The sequence below is a fragment of the Saccopteryx bilineata genome, chromosome X, assembly GCF_036850765.1.
Source record: "Saccopteryx bilineata isolate mSacBil1 chromosome X, mSacBil1_pri_phased_curated, whole genome shotgun sequence".
Classification (NCBI taxonomy): Eukaryota; Metazoa; Chordata; class Mammalia; order Chiroptera; family Emballonuridae; genus Saccopteryx; species Saccopteryx bilineata.
The window spans coordinates 75,280,145-75,293,604 of NC_089502.1; the positions used below are offsets into that span (position 1 = coordinate 75,280,145).

The 13,460-nt window shown below is 38.3% G+C and overlaps 1 non-coding gene across 1 annotated transcript; it reads right to left on the minus strand.

Annotated features, from left to right (window-relative positions):
- Window positions 1-11,850: 11,850 nt before the first annotated feature.
- TRNAT-UGU (transfer RNA threonine (anticodon UGU)) lies at window positions 11,851-11,926 on the minus strand. Its single transcript has one exon. It is a non-coding gene; the product is annotated as a tRNA-Thr (tRNA).
- Between the last annotated feature and the right edge of the window lie 1,534 nt (window positions 11,927-13,460).

Sequence of the window (13,460 nt, forward strand, 5' to 3'; positions counted from 1 at the left end):
TTGGCAGAAAAATAGACACTCAGACCAATTGCACAGAATAGAATGTCCAGAAATAAGACCACTTACGGTCAAATAATTTTTGATAAAGGGGCCAACAACACACAATGGAGAAAAGAAAGCCTCTTCAACAAATGGTGCTGGGAAAACTGGAAAGCCACATGCAAAAGAATGAAACTCGACTACAGTTTGTCCCTTTGTACTAAAATTAATTCAAAATAGATCAAAGACTTAAATATAAGACCTGAAACAATAAAGTACATAAAAAAAATAGGTACTAAACTCATGGACCTTGGTTTTAAAGAGCATTTTATGAATTTGACTCCAAAGGCAAGAGAAGTGAAGGCAAAGATAAATGAATAGGACTACATCTGACTAAGAAGTTTTTGCTCAGCAAGAGAAACTGACAACAAAATAAACAGCCATCTAAATGGTAAATGATATTTTCAAACAACTGCTCAGATAAGGGCCTAATATCCAAAATATACAAAGAACTCATAAAACTCAACAACAAACAAACAAACAATCCAATAAAAAAATGGGTAGAGGACACGAACAGACACTTCTCCCGGGAAGAAATACAAATGGCTAACAGATATATGAAAAAATGCTCATCTTCATTAGCTATTAGAGAAATGCAAATCAAAACTACAATGACATACCACCTCACACCTGTTAGATTAACTAATATCAACAAGACAGGTAATAAGTGTTGGAGAGGCTGTGGAGAAAAAGGAACCGTTATCCACTGTTGGTGGGAATGTAAAGTAATACAACCATTATGGAAGAAAGTATGTTGTTCCTCAAAAAACTGAAAATAGAAGTACCACGTGACCTAGCATTTTCTCTACTGGGAATATACCCCCTATACTCAGAGACATTGATACATAAAGATACCTGTAGCCCCATGTTCATTGCAGCATTGTTCACAGTGGCCAAGACATGGAAACAACCAAAAAGCCCTTCAATAGATGACTGGATAAAGAAGATGTGGTACATATACACTATGGAATACTACTCAACCATAAGAAATGATGACATCAGATCATTTACAACAAAATGGATGGATCTTGTAACATTATATGGAGTGAAATAAGTAAATCAGAAGAAACTAAGAACTGCATGATTCCATACATAGGTGGGATATAAAACGAGACTAAGAGGTATGGACAAGAGTGTGGTGGTTATGGGGGGGAGAAGGAGAGGGAGGGGTAGTGGCACAAAGAAAAACAGATAGAAGGTGACAGAGGACAATTTGACTTTGGGTGATGGGTATACAGCATAATTGAATGAAAAGATAACCTGGAGATGTTTTCTTTGAACATATATACCCTGATTTATTGATGTCATCCCATTAAAATTAATAAAAATTTATTTTAAAAATTTATTTTGCACACAAGCCACATTGCTTTCTTTACTCCATCTTAGGCATTGCAAATTCTTTTTTAATTGTCAAGTTATACTTTCAACACTTTTCTCAGGCCATTTTCCTGGCAACCTCATGACCAGGACCCCAAGGTTGATAGGACTTGCTCACCTTTAAGCAGTCTGATTGCAACAGTTCTTTACAGTGTCAAAGAAATTTGTGAAAGACTTTGAATGAGCAAAAAAGATTATTGAATGCCCTGACTTGTGTGCTCTTCTGCATTATGTGCCTTTCATTGACTTTGAGATATTAAAAAATCTTTAAGTTGTAAATAATAATAACAGTAATAATAATGCAAAATTATCTCATTCATAGAAATGCAAATTAATTTTGTCTGGTTTAATGCAATTGGTTATTGTCCCATAGATATTGACCAGTTTTACATTTATTTAAAAATTCATTTCAGGATTCTAAATTGCCTATGGGAATCTGTATCCTTTGAATTCTCCCTTGAACTAGTTGTAGCATCTTACTGCTTCCCTCCCTAATTAATGAATTAAAATTTTTTTGACATGTGTTTCTTTTATATTTGCATAAGAATCATAATTTTACCTATAAAAATTACCTGTTAACACTAATTTTCTTTTTCACAGAGGCTTACAAACTCAAGTGGACCTTTCTATTTGCCTTTATCTCTGAAAGGGGAACATCTAGTTCAGTTTACTATGATATTTTTATTTAAATTTTTTTAAAGAGAAGAATTCAAAACAACAACTATATTAGCTATAACTTCAACCAATTGTTTCTCCAGCCAGTTCTTCTCAGAATTCTGTTCTCCAACTTGCCCAAAAGACATTTTTTGGAAGAAACAATTTACTTTAACAGCAAGTTTTGGCCCCACCAGAATCTGTAGAAAGAAAGCCCTGATTTTTCCAGAATAGATCTGATCACCCCCTCAGAGGTTGAGGGCAGTCCTTATAAGCAAAGTGGTAGTTTTGCCAGTGGGTTTTGACTTTTGCAAAAGGGCAGCTTGATGTAGAAACCATTTGTACTAGAAACTTTATATTTTTCCCTCAAATTTCAAAAATATAAAGTGCATTTAAGGGACAGCTTAGCATCTGCTTCTTCAGAAATAAATGTTACTAATTAAAGATTTAAGATCAGTTATACAGAGACATTTGTTGGTTGAATTTTGAAACAAAGTAAGGTGTGGACTTGTAATCAGCTGGCTGACCACAGGAATGAAACTGGGTAAATGGAGGAATACTTCAAGGTGGAGTACAAACAAGGAAAACTATTGTGAGTTGGTTGAAAATTGAACTAGATGTCAGAAGCAAGGCCAGTGATTTCTAGTCAATTGCCTGTTTCATGCTTTTGGCTCAGCAGAAGTGAAAGAAAAGTAATTCCTATCTTTTGAAACTCCTTTAAGATTGTTAACTATACAAGCTAGTGGCTTGGAGGAAAGAAGGAAGGAGAAATTGGTTCTAGTCTAGTTAACGCATATCCTGGTCGGCAAACTGTCGCTTGTGAGCCACATGCAGCTCTTTGGCCCCTTGAGTGTGCCTCTTCCACAAAATACCATGTGTGGCTGCTACCTCGAAAAAGAATGTACCTACCTATATAGTTTAACAAATTTGGCTCTCAAAAGAAATTTCAATCGTTGTACTGTTGATATTTGGCTCTGTTGACTAATGAGTTTGCCAACCATTGCACTAACATGATGGGCATGATAGCTGAATTTTTTGAGCTTTAGTTTCTTCTTCATAAAAATAAATAGGCCTTGGCCAGATAGCTCAGTTGGTTAGAGCATCATCCTGAAGCACAGAGCTTGCCAGTACAATCTGCAGTCAGGGCACATACAGGAACAGATTGATGTTCCTGTCTCTGTCTCTCTTTACTCCTTTCTCTCTCTCTAAAAACAACAAAATAAACAACAACAACAAAATAAAAATAAATGAGTTGAACTAGGTGTTCTCCAAAGGGCCTTCTAGTTCTAACCTCTTGAGTCAGCTTTAAAAGCCAAGAAAAGATAATAGCCATGATTTTTGGAATAGTGAGGGTTAAACAAAGAGGAGCTCTGCTAAACTATGTGTGTCACACATGGTATTGCAAAACTAAGGCCTTTGAACCCAAGGGCTCAAGTTAGGGTGGGTAATAGTGACACTTAGATCATGTAGCTTCTCTGGGCTACCAGTTTATTCTCTCTGAGTAGCCAGTATCCTTTCCCCAGTAATCTGGCACATTGCTAAGGACATTTTGTTTCACTTAGTAGTCATTCATTAGTTCATGTTCATGAAAGTTCTGTTGGCTGTGAGTGCTTAGGGCCAGTGCTCAATAACTTTTGAAAGGTAGAAGAATAAATGAATAAAGTTACAAATCAAGAAAGGAAGAATCAATATAAGACTTTTTGGAAAGTTTTTACCAAGAGCACTCCTTTTCAGTAACACATTCCAGAACCCCTATGTCACTGGTCATGATACCATTTCTCCTTGATGCTATCACATATAACTTGGAGCTATTGCTGTGAGATTCCAGACCAGAACTATAAAGCAAATATTGTAAAAAGTGAATCACATGATTTTTTTAGTTTCTCAGTGCATATAAAATCTATGTGTACACTATATTTAGTCTATTAAGTATGCAACCACATTACATGTAAGAAAATGCACATAATTTAATTTAAAAATATTTGTTGCTTGAAAATGCTAACCAGAGAACCAAAATGATGATGGAGTATAAGGAAAGTACACTCATGTTCTCCCCAAACCAAACTGGAAAGACAACTAAAATATTGAACAATCATCCTGAATAACCAACTGAAGACTACTTGAACAAGAGTCTTATAAACAGTGATGATATCAGGGTAATAGTGGCATGAGAGATATCCCTGATCTCTCCCCTTGAAATTTCAACAAATTAAACAGGTATAATGCAGCAAAGCAACCCCAGCTTGGCTCACAGGGTTTTCTAAAAGATCCATGCACTGAATGGGCAAAAGGTGGGAAGGGTTGAGAAGGGGGTCAGAAGATAAGATGCACTTGAAGTTGGCTCTGGAAAGGTGAGCCCCGAACTGTCTGGGATTTCATCTGCTGGGGCTCCAGAGAGGAGAGATGTACAGAGTGCCTGGATTTTTCTTTTCTTCTAAGGTTATGGAGAAGAAGAAGCTCAGACTTTCTGGGTTTTGTCTGCTGGGGCTATGGGGCTGAGGGAAGCTCAGATTGTGTTTTGTCTGCTGGGCCTATGGTGAAGGGAGAAGCCCAGAGTGACTTGGTTTTTCTTTCTCTTGCTGGAGCAACAGAGAGAAAGGAAACTTGGACTGTTTTGATTTTGTCTGCCAGGCCTATGGAGGAGAGAGAAGCTTGGAGTGACTGGGTATCTTACTGTGAAAAGAGGCAGAAAGATTGAGGGGCAAAGGAGGAGATACTAAATCAAAGGTGCAGCAGAACAAGTGGTCACAGCCAGTGTTCTCATGGTTGCCCCACAGCCCACAGTCAGTGCAGAGACAGAGAAAATCAAAGTATGGCCCTTGAGCCTCCCATATCCCGCCTCCCTCACCTTACCATGTACGGAGAGTGGCAAAGACAGACCCCACAGCTAACTCTCCAGAGTCACTCTCACCCTTGAAGAACAGAGGTATTCCATTTCCCCTGGTCTGTTGAGATGAAGGGAGGAGCACCCAGAGGACTGAAATCATCATTGATAAAGATGTAAAGCTGTAAAGCCTATAAAACACACCTCACACACCAACATAACTGCAGACCCACCTATATCAGTAGGAAAGCATCATCTCAGTGGGGGTCAGCCCAGGAATTTCACAGAGCTAAATCTTATAACACAGCGACACCTACTGGAAGAAAACAGAAAAACCACCCAAAACTGAAATATTTTTTATTCCCACCTCTATATTTCCTTTTCTTTTGAATTTCATTTTACTTAATTTTTATATAATTAATATTAATTTTTGTGTGAATTGTGATTGTTTCTGATTTTTTGGTTCTTTCTCTTTCTTTTTCTACTTTCTCTCTTTTAATCATTATATTTTATTTTTTATATTTTTGTTGTATTTTTCACTTCTTAATTTTAATTCATTGGATGTACATAGATTCTACTGTCCCCCCAAATACCACCCCCATCCCTCATGTTCCCCACCACATCACCCTTGCCCTCCTCCCTGCAATGCCCGGTTTTGCTTCACTACTCACATCCCATCCTATCATCCCCTTTCCCTCTCTTTGCTTTCCCTCTGGACCCTTTGATCCTGCCTCTATCTCTATTCTGTTCCTCAGTTTATATTGTTCATTGGATTCCTCAAATGAGTGAAGTCATATGGTATTTTTCTTTCTCTGCCTAGCTTATTTCACTTAACATAATAGTTTCCAGGTCCATCCATGTTGCTGCAAAAAGTTAGATTTCTTTCTTTTTCATGGCCCCATAGTATTCCATAGTATATGTACCATTGGTTTTTAATTCACTCATCCACTGATGGACACTTGGGCTGTTTCCAGATCTTGGCTATTGTAAATAATGTTGTCACAAACATAGGGGTACATTTCTTCTTTTGAATCATTGATGTGGTGTTCTTGGGATATATTCCTAAAAGTGGGATGGCTGGGTCAAAAGGCAGTTCCATTTTTAATTTTTTCAAGAATCTTCATATTCTTTTCCACAGTGGCTGCACAAGTCTGCATTCCCACCAGCAATGCAGGAGGGTTCCCTTTTATCTACATCCTTGCCATCACTTATCTGTTGTTTTCTTAATAAGCACTATTCTGACTGATGTGAGGTGATATCTCATTGTGGTTTTAATTTGCATTTCTCTAATGATTAGTAAAGTTGAACTTTTTTCATATGCCTATGGGCCATCTGTATATCCTCTTTGAAGAAATGTCTATTCATTTCTTTTGCCCATTTTTTAAATTAATTTTAATGCAGTGACATTGATAAACAAGGTACATATGTTCCGAGAAAACATCTCCAGATTATTTTGACCTTTGATTATGCTGCATACCCCTCACTCAAAGTCAAATCATCCTCCGTCACCTTCTATGTGGTTTTCTTTGTGCCCCTACCCTCACCCCACCCCTCCCTCTCATTCCTCACACCCTCCCCACCCCTCCACCCCACTCCATGTTACCATCACATTCTTGTCCATGTCTCTGAGTCTCATTTTTATGTCCCATCTATGCATGGGTTCATATATTTCTTAGTTTTTTCTGATTTACTTATTTCACTCGATATAATGTTATAAAGGTCCATCTATGTTACTGTAAATGATCTGATGTCATCGTTTCTTATGGCTGAGTAGTATTCCATAGTATATATGTACCAAAGCTTTTTAATCCACTCGTCCTCTAAGGGACACTTGGGCTGTTTCCAGATCGTTGCTATTGTGAACAATGCTGCTATACACATGGGGGTGCATTTCTCCTTTTGGAACCATTCTATGGTGTCCTTGGGGTATATTCCTAAAAGTAGGATGGCTGGGTCAAAAGGCAGTTTGATTTTTCAATATTTGAGGAATCTCCATATTGTTTTCCACAGAGGCTGCACCAATGTGCATTCCCACCAGCAGTGTAGGAGGGTTCCCTTTTCTCCACATCCTCGCCAGCACTTATTCTGTGTTGTTTTGTTGATGAGCGCCATTCTGACCGGTGTGAGGTGATATCTCATTGTGGTTTTAATTTGCACTTCTCTAATGATTAGTGATGTTGAGCATTTTTTCATATGCCTATTGGCCATCTGTATGTCCTCTTAAAAGAAGTGTCTGTTCATTTCTTTTGCCCATTTTTTGATTGGATTGTTTGTCTTCCTGGTGTTGAAATTTACAAGTTCTTTATAAATTTTGGTTATTAACCCCTTATCCGACGTACTGTCAAATATGTTCTCCCATTGTGTAGTTTGTCTTTTTATTCTGTTCTTATTGTCTTTGGCTGTGCAAAAGCTTTTTAGTTTGATATAGTCCCATTTGTTTATCCTGTCTTTTATTTCCCTTGCCCGTGGACATAAATCAGCAAATATATCACTGCAAGAGATGTCGGAGAGCTTACTGCCTATGTTTTCTTCTAAGATGCTTATGGTTTCACGCCTTACATTTAACTCTTTTATCCATATTAAGTTTATTTTTGTGTATGGTGTAAGTTGGTGTTCTAGTTTCATTTTTTTGCAGGTAGCTGTCCAATTTTCCCAACACCATTTGTTGAAGAGGCTGTCTTTACTCCAATATATGCTCTTACCTCCTTTGTCAAATATCAGTTGTCCATAGAGCTGTGGGTTTATTTCTGGGTTCTCCATTCTGTTCCATTGATCTATGTGCATGTTCTTATGCCGGTACCAGGATGTTTTGAGTACAATGGCCTTTTGTTTATGCGATGAATAACATTGATAGATTTGCGAATATTGTACCAGCCTTGCCTCCCCAGAATAAATCCCACTTAATCATGGTGTATAATTTTTTCCATATATTGTTGGATCCGGTTTGCTAATATTTTGTTGATTTTAGCATCTATATTCATCAGGGATATTGACCTATAATTTTCTTTCTTTGTGTTGTCTTTGTCTGGTTTTGGAATCAGAATTATAGTATAGCTTGATATCAGGAAGTGTAATACCTCCCCCTTTATTCTTCTTTTTTAAGATTGCTGAGGCTATTCGTGTTCCCTTTTGGTTCCATATAAATTTTTGGAATCTGTGTTCTAAATCTTTAAAGTATGTCATTGGTATTTTAATTGGTATTGCATTGAATTTATAAATTACTTTGGGTAATATAAACATTTTAATAATGTTTATTCTTCCTAACCATGAGCATGGTATATGCTTCCACTTGTTTGTACCTTACTTGATTTCTTTTATCAATGTTTTATAATTTTCCGAGAATAAGTCTTTAGTCTCCTTGGCTAAATGTACTCCTAGGTACCTTATTTTTTATTTTTTTGTATTTTTCTGAATCTGGAAACAGGGAGAGAAAGTCAGACAGACTCCCGCATGTGCCCGACCGGGATCCACCCGGCACGCCCACCAGGGGTGACGCTCTGCCCACCAGGGGGCGATGCTCTGCCCCTCTGGGGCGTCGCTCTGCCATGACCAGAGCCACTCTAGTGCCTGGGGCAGAGGCCAAGGAGCCATCTCCAGCACCTGGGCCATCTTTGCTCCAATGGACCCTTGGCTGCAGGAGGGGAAGAGAGAGACAGAGAGGAAGGAGGAGGGGGTGGAGAAGCAAATGGGTGCTTCTCCTATGTGCCCTGGCCAGGAATTGAACCCGGGTCCCCCGCACACCAGGCCTACGCTCTACCACTGAGCCAAACGGCCAGGGCCGGTACTTTATTTTTTTGGTTTTAATAGTGAAGGGGATTGTTTCCTTAACTTCTCTTTCTGACTTTTCATTGTTGGTGTATAAAAATGCCTCTGATTTCTGAGTATTTTCTGTCCTGCCACCTTGCTGAATTCATTTATCAGGTCCAGAAGTTTTTTGTCTGAGATTTTAGGATTTTCTATATACAATATCATATCATCTGCAAATAATGATAGCTTTACTTCTTCTTTTCCAACTTGAATGCCTTTTATTTCTTCTTCTTGTCTGATTGCTGTGGCTAGGACTTCCAGGACTATGTTGAATAAGAGTGGTGAAAGGTGACACCCCTGCCTTGTTCCTGATCTTAAGGGGATTGCTTTTAATATTTTCCCATTGACTATGATGTTGGCTGTGGGTTTGTCATAGATGGCCTTTATCATGTTGATGTATGTTTCCTGTATTCCCACTTTGCTGAGAGTTTTGATCATGAATAGGTGCTGGATTTTATCAAATGCCTTTTCTGCATCTATTGAAATTATCATGTGGTTTTTCTCCTTCCTTTTGTTTATGCGATGAATAACATTGATAGATTTGCGAATATTGTACCAGCCTTGCCTCCCCAGAATAAATTCCACTTAATCATGGTGTATAATTTTTTCCACATATTGTTGGATCTGGTTTGCTAATATTTTGTTGATTTTAGCATCTATATTCATCAGGGATATTGACCTATAATTTTCTTTCTTTGTGTTGTCTTTGTCTGGTTTTGGAATCAGAATTATGCTTGCCTCATAAAAGGAGCTTGGAAGTCTTCCTTCCTCTTCAATTTTTTGAAATAGCTTGAGAAGGATAGGAGTTAGTTCTTCTTTGAATATTTGGTAGAATTCACTTGTGAAGCCATCTGGCCCAGGACTTTTCTTTGTTGGGAGTTTTTTGATAATTGTTTTGATCTCATTTGGTGTAATTGGTCTGTTTAGGTTTTCTGATTCTTCCAGATTAATTTTTGGAAGATTGTATGTTTCAAGGAATTTGTTCATATTATCTAGGTTGTCTAGTTTTTTGGAATACAGTTTTTCATAGTATTTTCTTACAATCCTTTGTATTTCTGTTGCATCAGTTGTTATTTCTCCACTCTCATTTCTAATTTATTTATTTGAGTCCTCTCTCTCTTTTTCTTGGTGAGCCTAGTTAAAGGTTCATCAATCTTGTTTACCTTTTCAAAAAACCAGCTCCTAGTTACATTGATCCTCTGTATTGTTTCTTAAGTCTCTATGTCATTTATTTCTGCTCTGATCTTTATTATTTCCTTCCTTCTACTACATTTAGGCTTTACTTGCTGTTATTTTTCTAGTTCTTTTAGATGCAGGGTTAAGTTATTTATTTTAGCTTTTTCTAGCTTCTGAAAATGTGCCTGTAGTGCTATGAACTTCCCACTCAGTACTGCTTTTGCTGTGTCTCATAAATTTTGAGTTGTTTTATGCTCATTATCATTTGTTTCTAGGAATTTTTTTATTTCTTCTTTGATCTCACTCTTAATCCATTCATTATTTAACAACCTGCTATTTAGTTTCCCTGTGTTAGAGAATTATTGAGCTTTTCTGTTGTGGTTGATTACTAGTTTCATGCCATTGTGATCAGAGAAAGTGCTTGCTATGATTTCAATCTTCTTAATTTTGTTGAGACAACTTTTGTCCCTAACATGTGGTCTATTCCAATGAATGTACCATGAGCACTTGAAAAGAATGTATATTCTGCTGCTTTAGAGTGAAAGGTTCAGTAGATATCTATTAAATCGTGTTGATCTAGTGTGTCCTTTAAGTCTGCTCTTTCTTTGTTAATTTGCTTTCTTGAGGATCTATCTAGTGATGTTAGTGGGGTATTAAAATATCCTACTATTATAGTATTGCTGTTGATCTCGCCCTTTTTATCCATCAAAGTCTGCTTTATATATTAAGTGCTCCCTTAGGTGCATAGATATTTATAATAGTTATATCTTCCTGTTGGATTGTTCCCTTTATCATTATGTAGTGGCCTTCTTTATCTCTTACTATATTCTTTGTTTTAAAGTCCATTTTGTCTGATATAAGTATTGCTACCCCAGCTTTTTTTCTATTTCCATTTGCATGAAATGTTTTTTTCCATCCTTTCACCTTCAACCTATGTGCATCTTTTGTTTTAAGGTGTGTCTCTTGTAGACAGCATATGTACGGGTCCTGTTTTCTTATCCATGCAGCTACCCTATGTCTTTTGATTGGATCATTTAATCTGTTTACATTTAAGGTTATTATTGATATGTAATTGTTTATTGCCATTTTATTCTTTAAAGCTGTATTCTTCTTTTGCTATATTCTTTTCCCACTTTGATCTGTTTACACCATACCCATTAACATTTCCTGCAGCATTGGTTTGGTTGTAATGAATTCCTTGAGTTTTTTTTGTCTGGGAAACTTTTTATTTCTCCTTCAATTTTAAATGATAGCCTTGCTGGATAAAGTAGTCTTGGTTGTAGGTTTTTGTTCTGCATTACTTTGAATATTTCTTGCCATTCTTTTCTAGCTTCAAGTGTTTCTGTTGAGAAGTCTGATGTCATCCTTATGGGGGCTCATTTGTAGGTGATAGCCTTTTTTTCTTGCAGCTTTTAATATTTTCTCTTTATTACTTAGCTTTGGTATTTTAAAAATGATGTGTGTTGGTGTGTGTTTCTTTGGGTTTCTTTTTAGTGAAGTTCTCTGTGCCTCTTGAATTTGTGAGAGTTTCTCCTGCTTTAATTTAGGGAAATTTTCAGCTATGATATGATTTAACAAAGCCTCTATCCCTTGTTCTTTCTCTTCCTCTTCAGGAACCCTTATGATGCGGATGTTATTTCTCTGTATGTTGTCACAGAGCTCTCTAAGAGTTTCCTCAGACTTTTTTTTTTCACTTTTCCAAAGCTGGAAATGGGGAGGCAGTCAGACAGACTCCCACATGCGCCTGACCGGGATCCACCCGGCATGTCCACCAGGGGGCGATGTTCTGCCCCTCTGGGGCATCGCTCTGTTGCATCCAGAGCCATTCTAGTGCCTGAGGCAGAGGCCACAGAGCCATCTCCAGTGCCCGGGCCATCTTTGCTCCAATGGAGCCTTGCTGCGGGAGGGGAAGAGAAAGACAGAGAGGAAGGAGAGGGGTACGGGTGGAGAAGCAGATGAGCGCCTCTCCTGTGTGCCCTGGCTGGGAATCGAACCCGGGACTCCCGCACACAAGGCCGACGCTCTACCGCTGAGCCAACCAGCCAGGGCCTCCTCAGACTTTTTGAGTCTCTTTTCTTTTTTCTTTTCCGCTTTCATGCCTTCATTCCAGTTGTCCTCCAACTCGCTGATTCGATCCTCAGCTCTCTCCATCCTGTTTTTAATTCCTTCCATTGTGTTCTTCATTTCTGATATTGTATTTGTCATCTCTGACTGATTCTTTTTTAATATTTTAATATCCTTTTTTATACTTGCTATTTCTTTACTTAGGTGTTCGTGATGACCATCCATTGTTGTTCTAAGGTCCCCAAGCATCCTTACAATCATTATTTTAAACTCCGCATCTGGAAGTTTGATTATTTTCATATCACTCAGTTTATCTCCTGAAGGTTTCTCTTGTGGTTTCATTTGGATTGCACTTCTTTGTCTTCTCATTGTGTCTGGGTGTTTGGGTGTTTTCTTTGTAGAGCTGGTTGAGTCTAGGCTTGGTGTTGTCTGCCTCCAGTTTTTACTTGTGTTGGTTCAAGGTCTTCTTGGGTTGGCATCAGCTATTATTTGTAATCCACATTAGGATTTGGGCCGCTTTGAAATCTTGATTTGTTTGTTTTCTTAACAGGTGATTGTCTTGCTTGCTGATCTCAGCAGGGGGCTTATTTGAAACTCTATCCAGGAATGGGGTGGGTGTGTCCTGAGGCCCTCAAGTCCTCTTCTGCCAGTTAATTTCTCTGGGAGCGGGTTGCTTTCTCAGCTTCAGTGGCGGGAGGTGTATCTCAGATCTCCATGGAGACCTGAGTTACTGCCCCTCCTCCTGACTTCTTGTTTTCAGCTGTGTCTTGTTGCGCTGATTGGAGTTGGAGAGATGTCTGTATCTCTGTGACCTGGAGTACTTTTGCATTTTGTTTTGTGGAAGGATCAGTCCCTCCCCATTATGGCCACCTCCAGCACTGAATGAGTCAGCTTTTCATGTCATCACCTATATTCCTCTCCCCTTCACCATCTATCTCTCTGTCTTTCCTTTCTTTTTGGAAGACAAGCGGGCCCCTTCAACACACCTCTTTCCCTGGTCGCCAGACAAGTGGCTGTGAGCAGTATTTACTGCTCTTTTCCTTGGGTTGAGAGTCCAGCCTCACCCCCCCCATTCCTGTAAGCAGGGGAGATTCAGGTGCTCCCTACCAGGTTTGTTGTGGCTTCTTCTTTGCTCCTTGGTTTTTGAAAGCTGTTCTTGTAGTACAGATTTTGTTTTTCATGCTGATTGTTCATAAATTAGTTTATAATTCAGTTCGGTGGTGTGAGCTGGGACTCTGTGCATCTGCCTACTCTGCTGCCATCTTCAGGTCCCTCCTCCTCACCCATTTTTTTATTGGATTGTTTATCTTCCTGGTGTTGAGTTTTACAAGTTCTTTATAAATTTTGGTTTTTAACCTCTTATCAGATGTATTATCAAATATATTTTCCCATTGTGTTGTTTGCCTTTTTATTTTGTTCATATTGTCTTTAGCTGTGCAAAAGCTTATCAGTTTGATATAGTCCCATTTGTTTATCCTGTCCTTTATTTTTCTTGCCTGTGGAGATAAATCAGCTAATA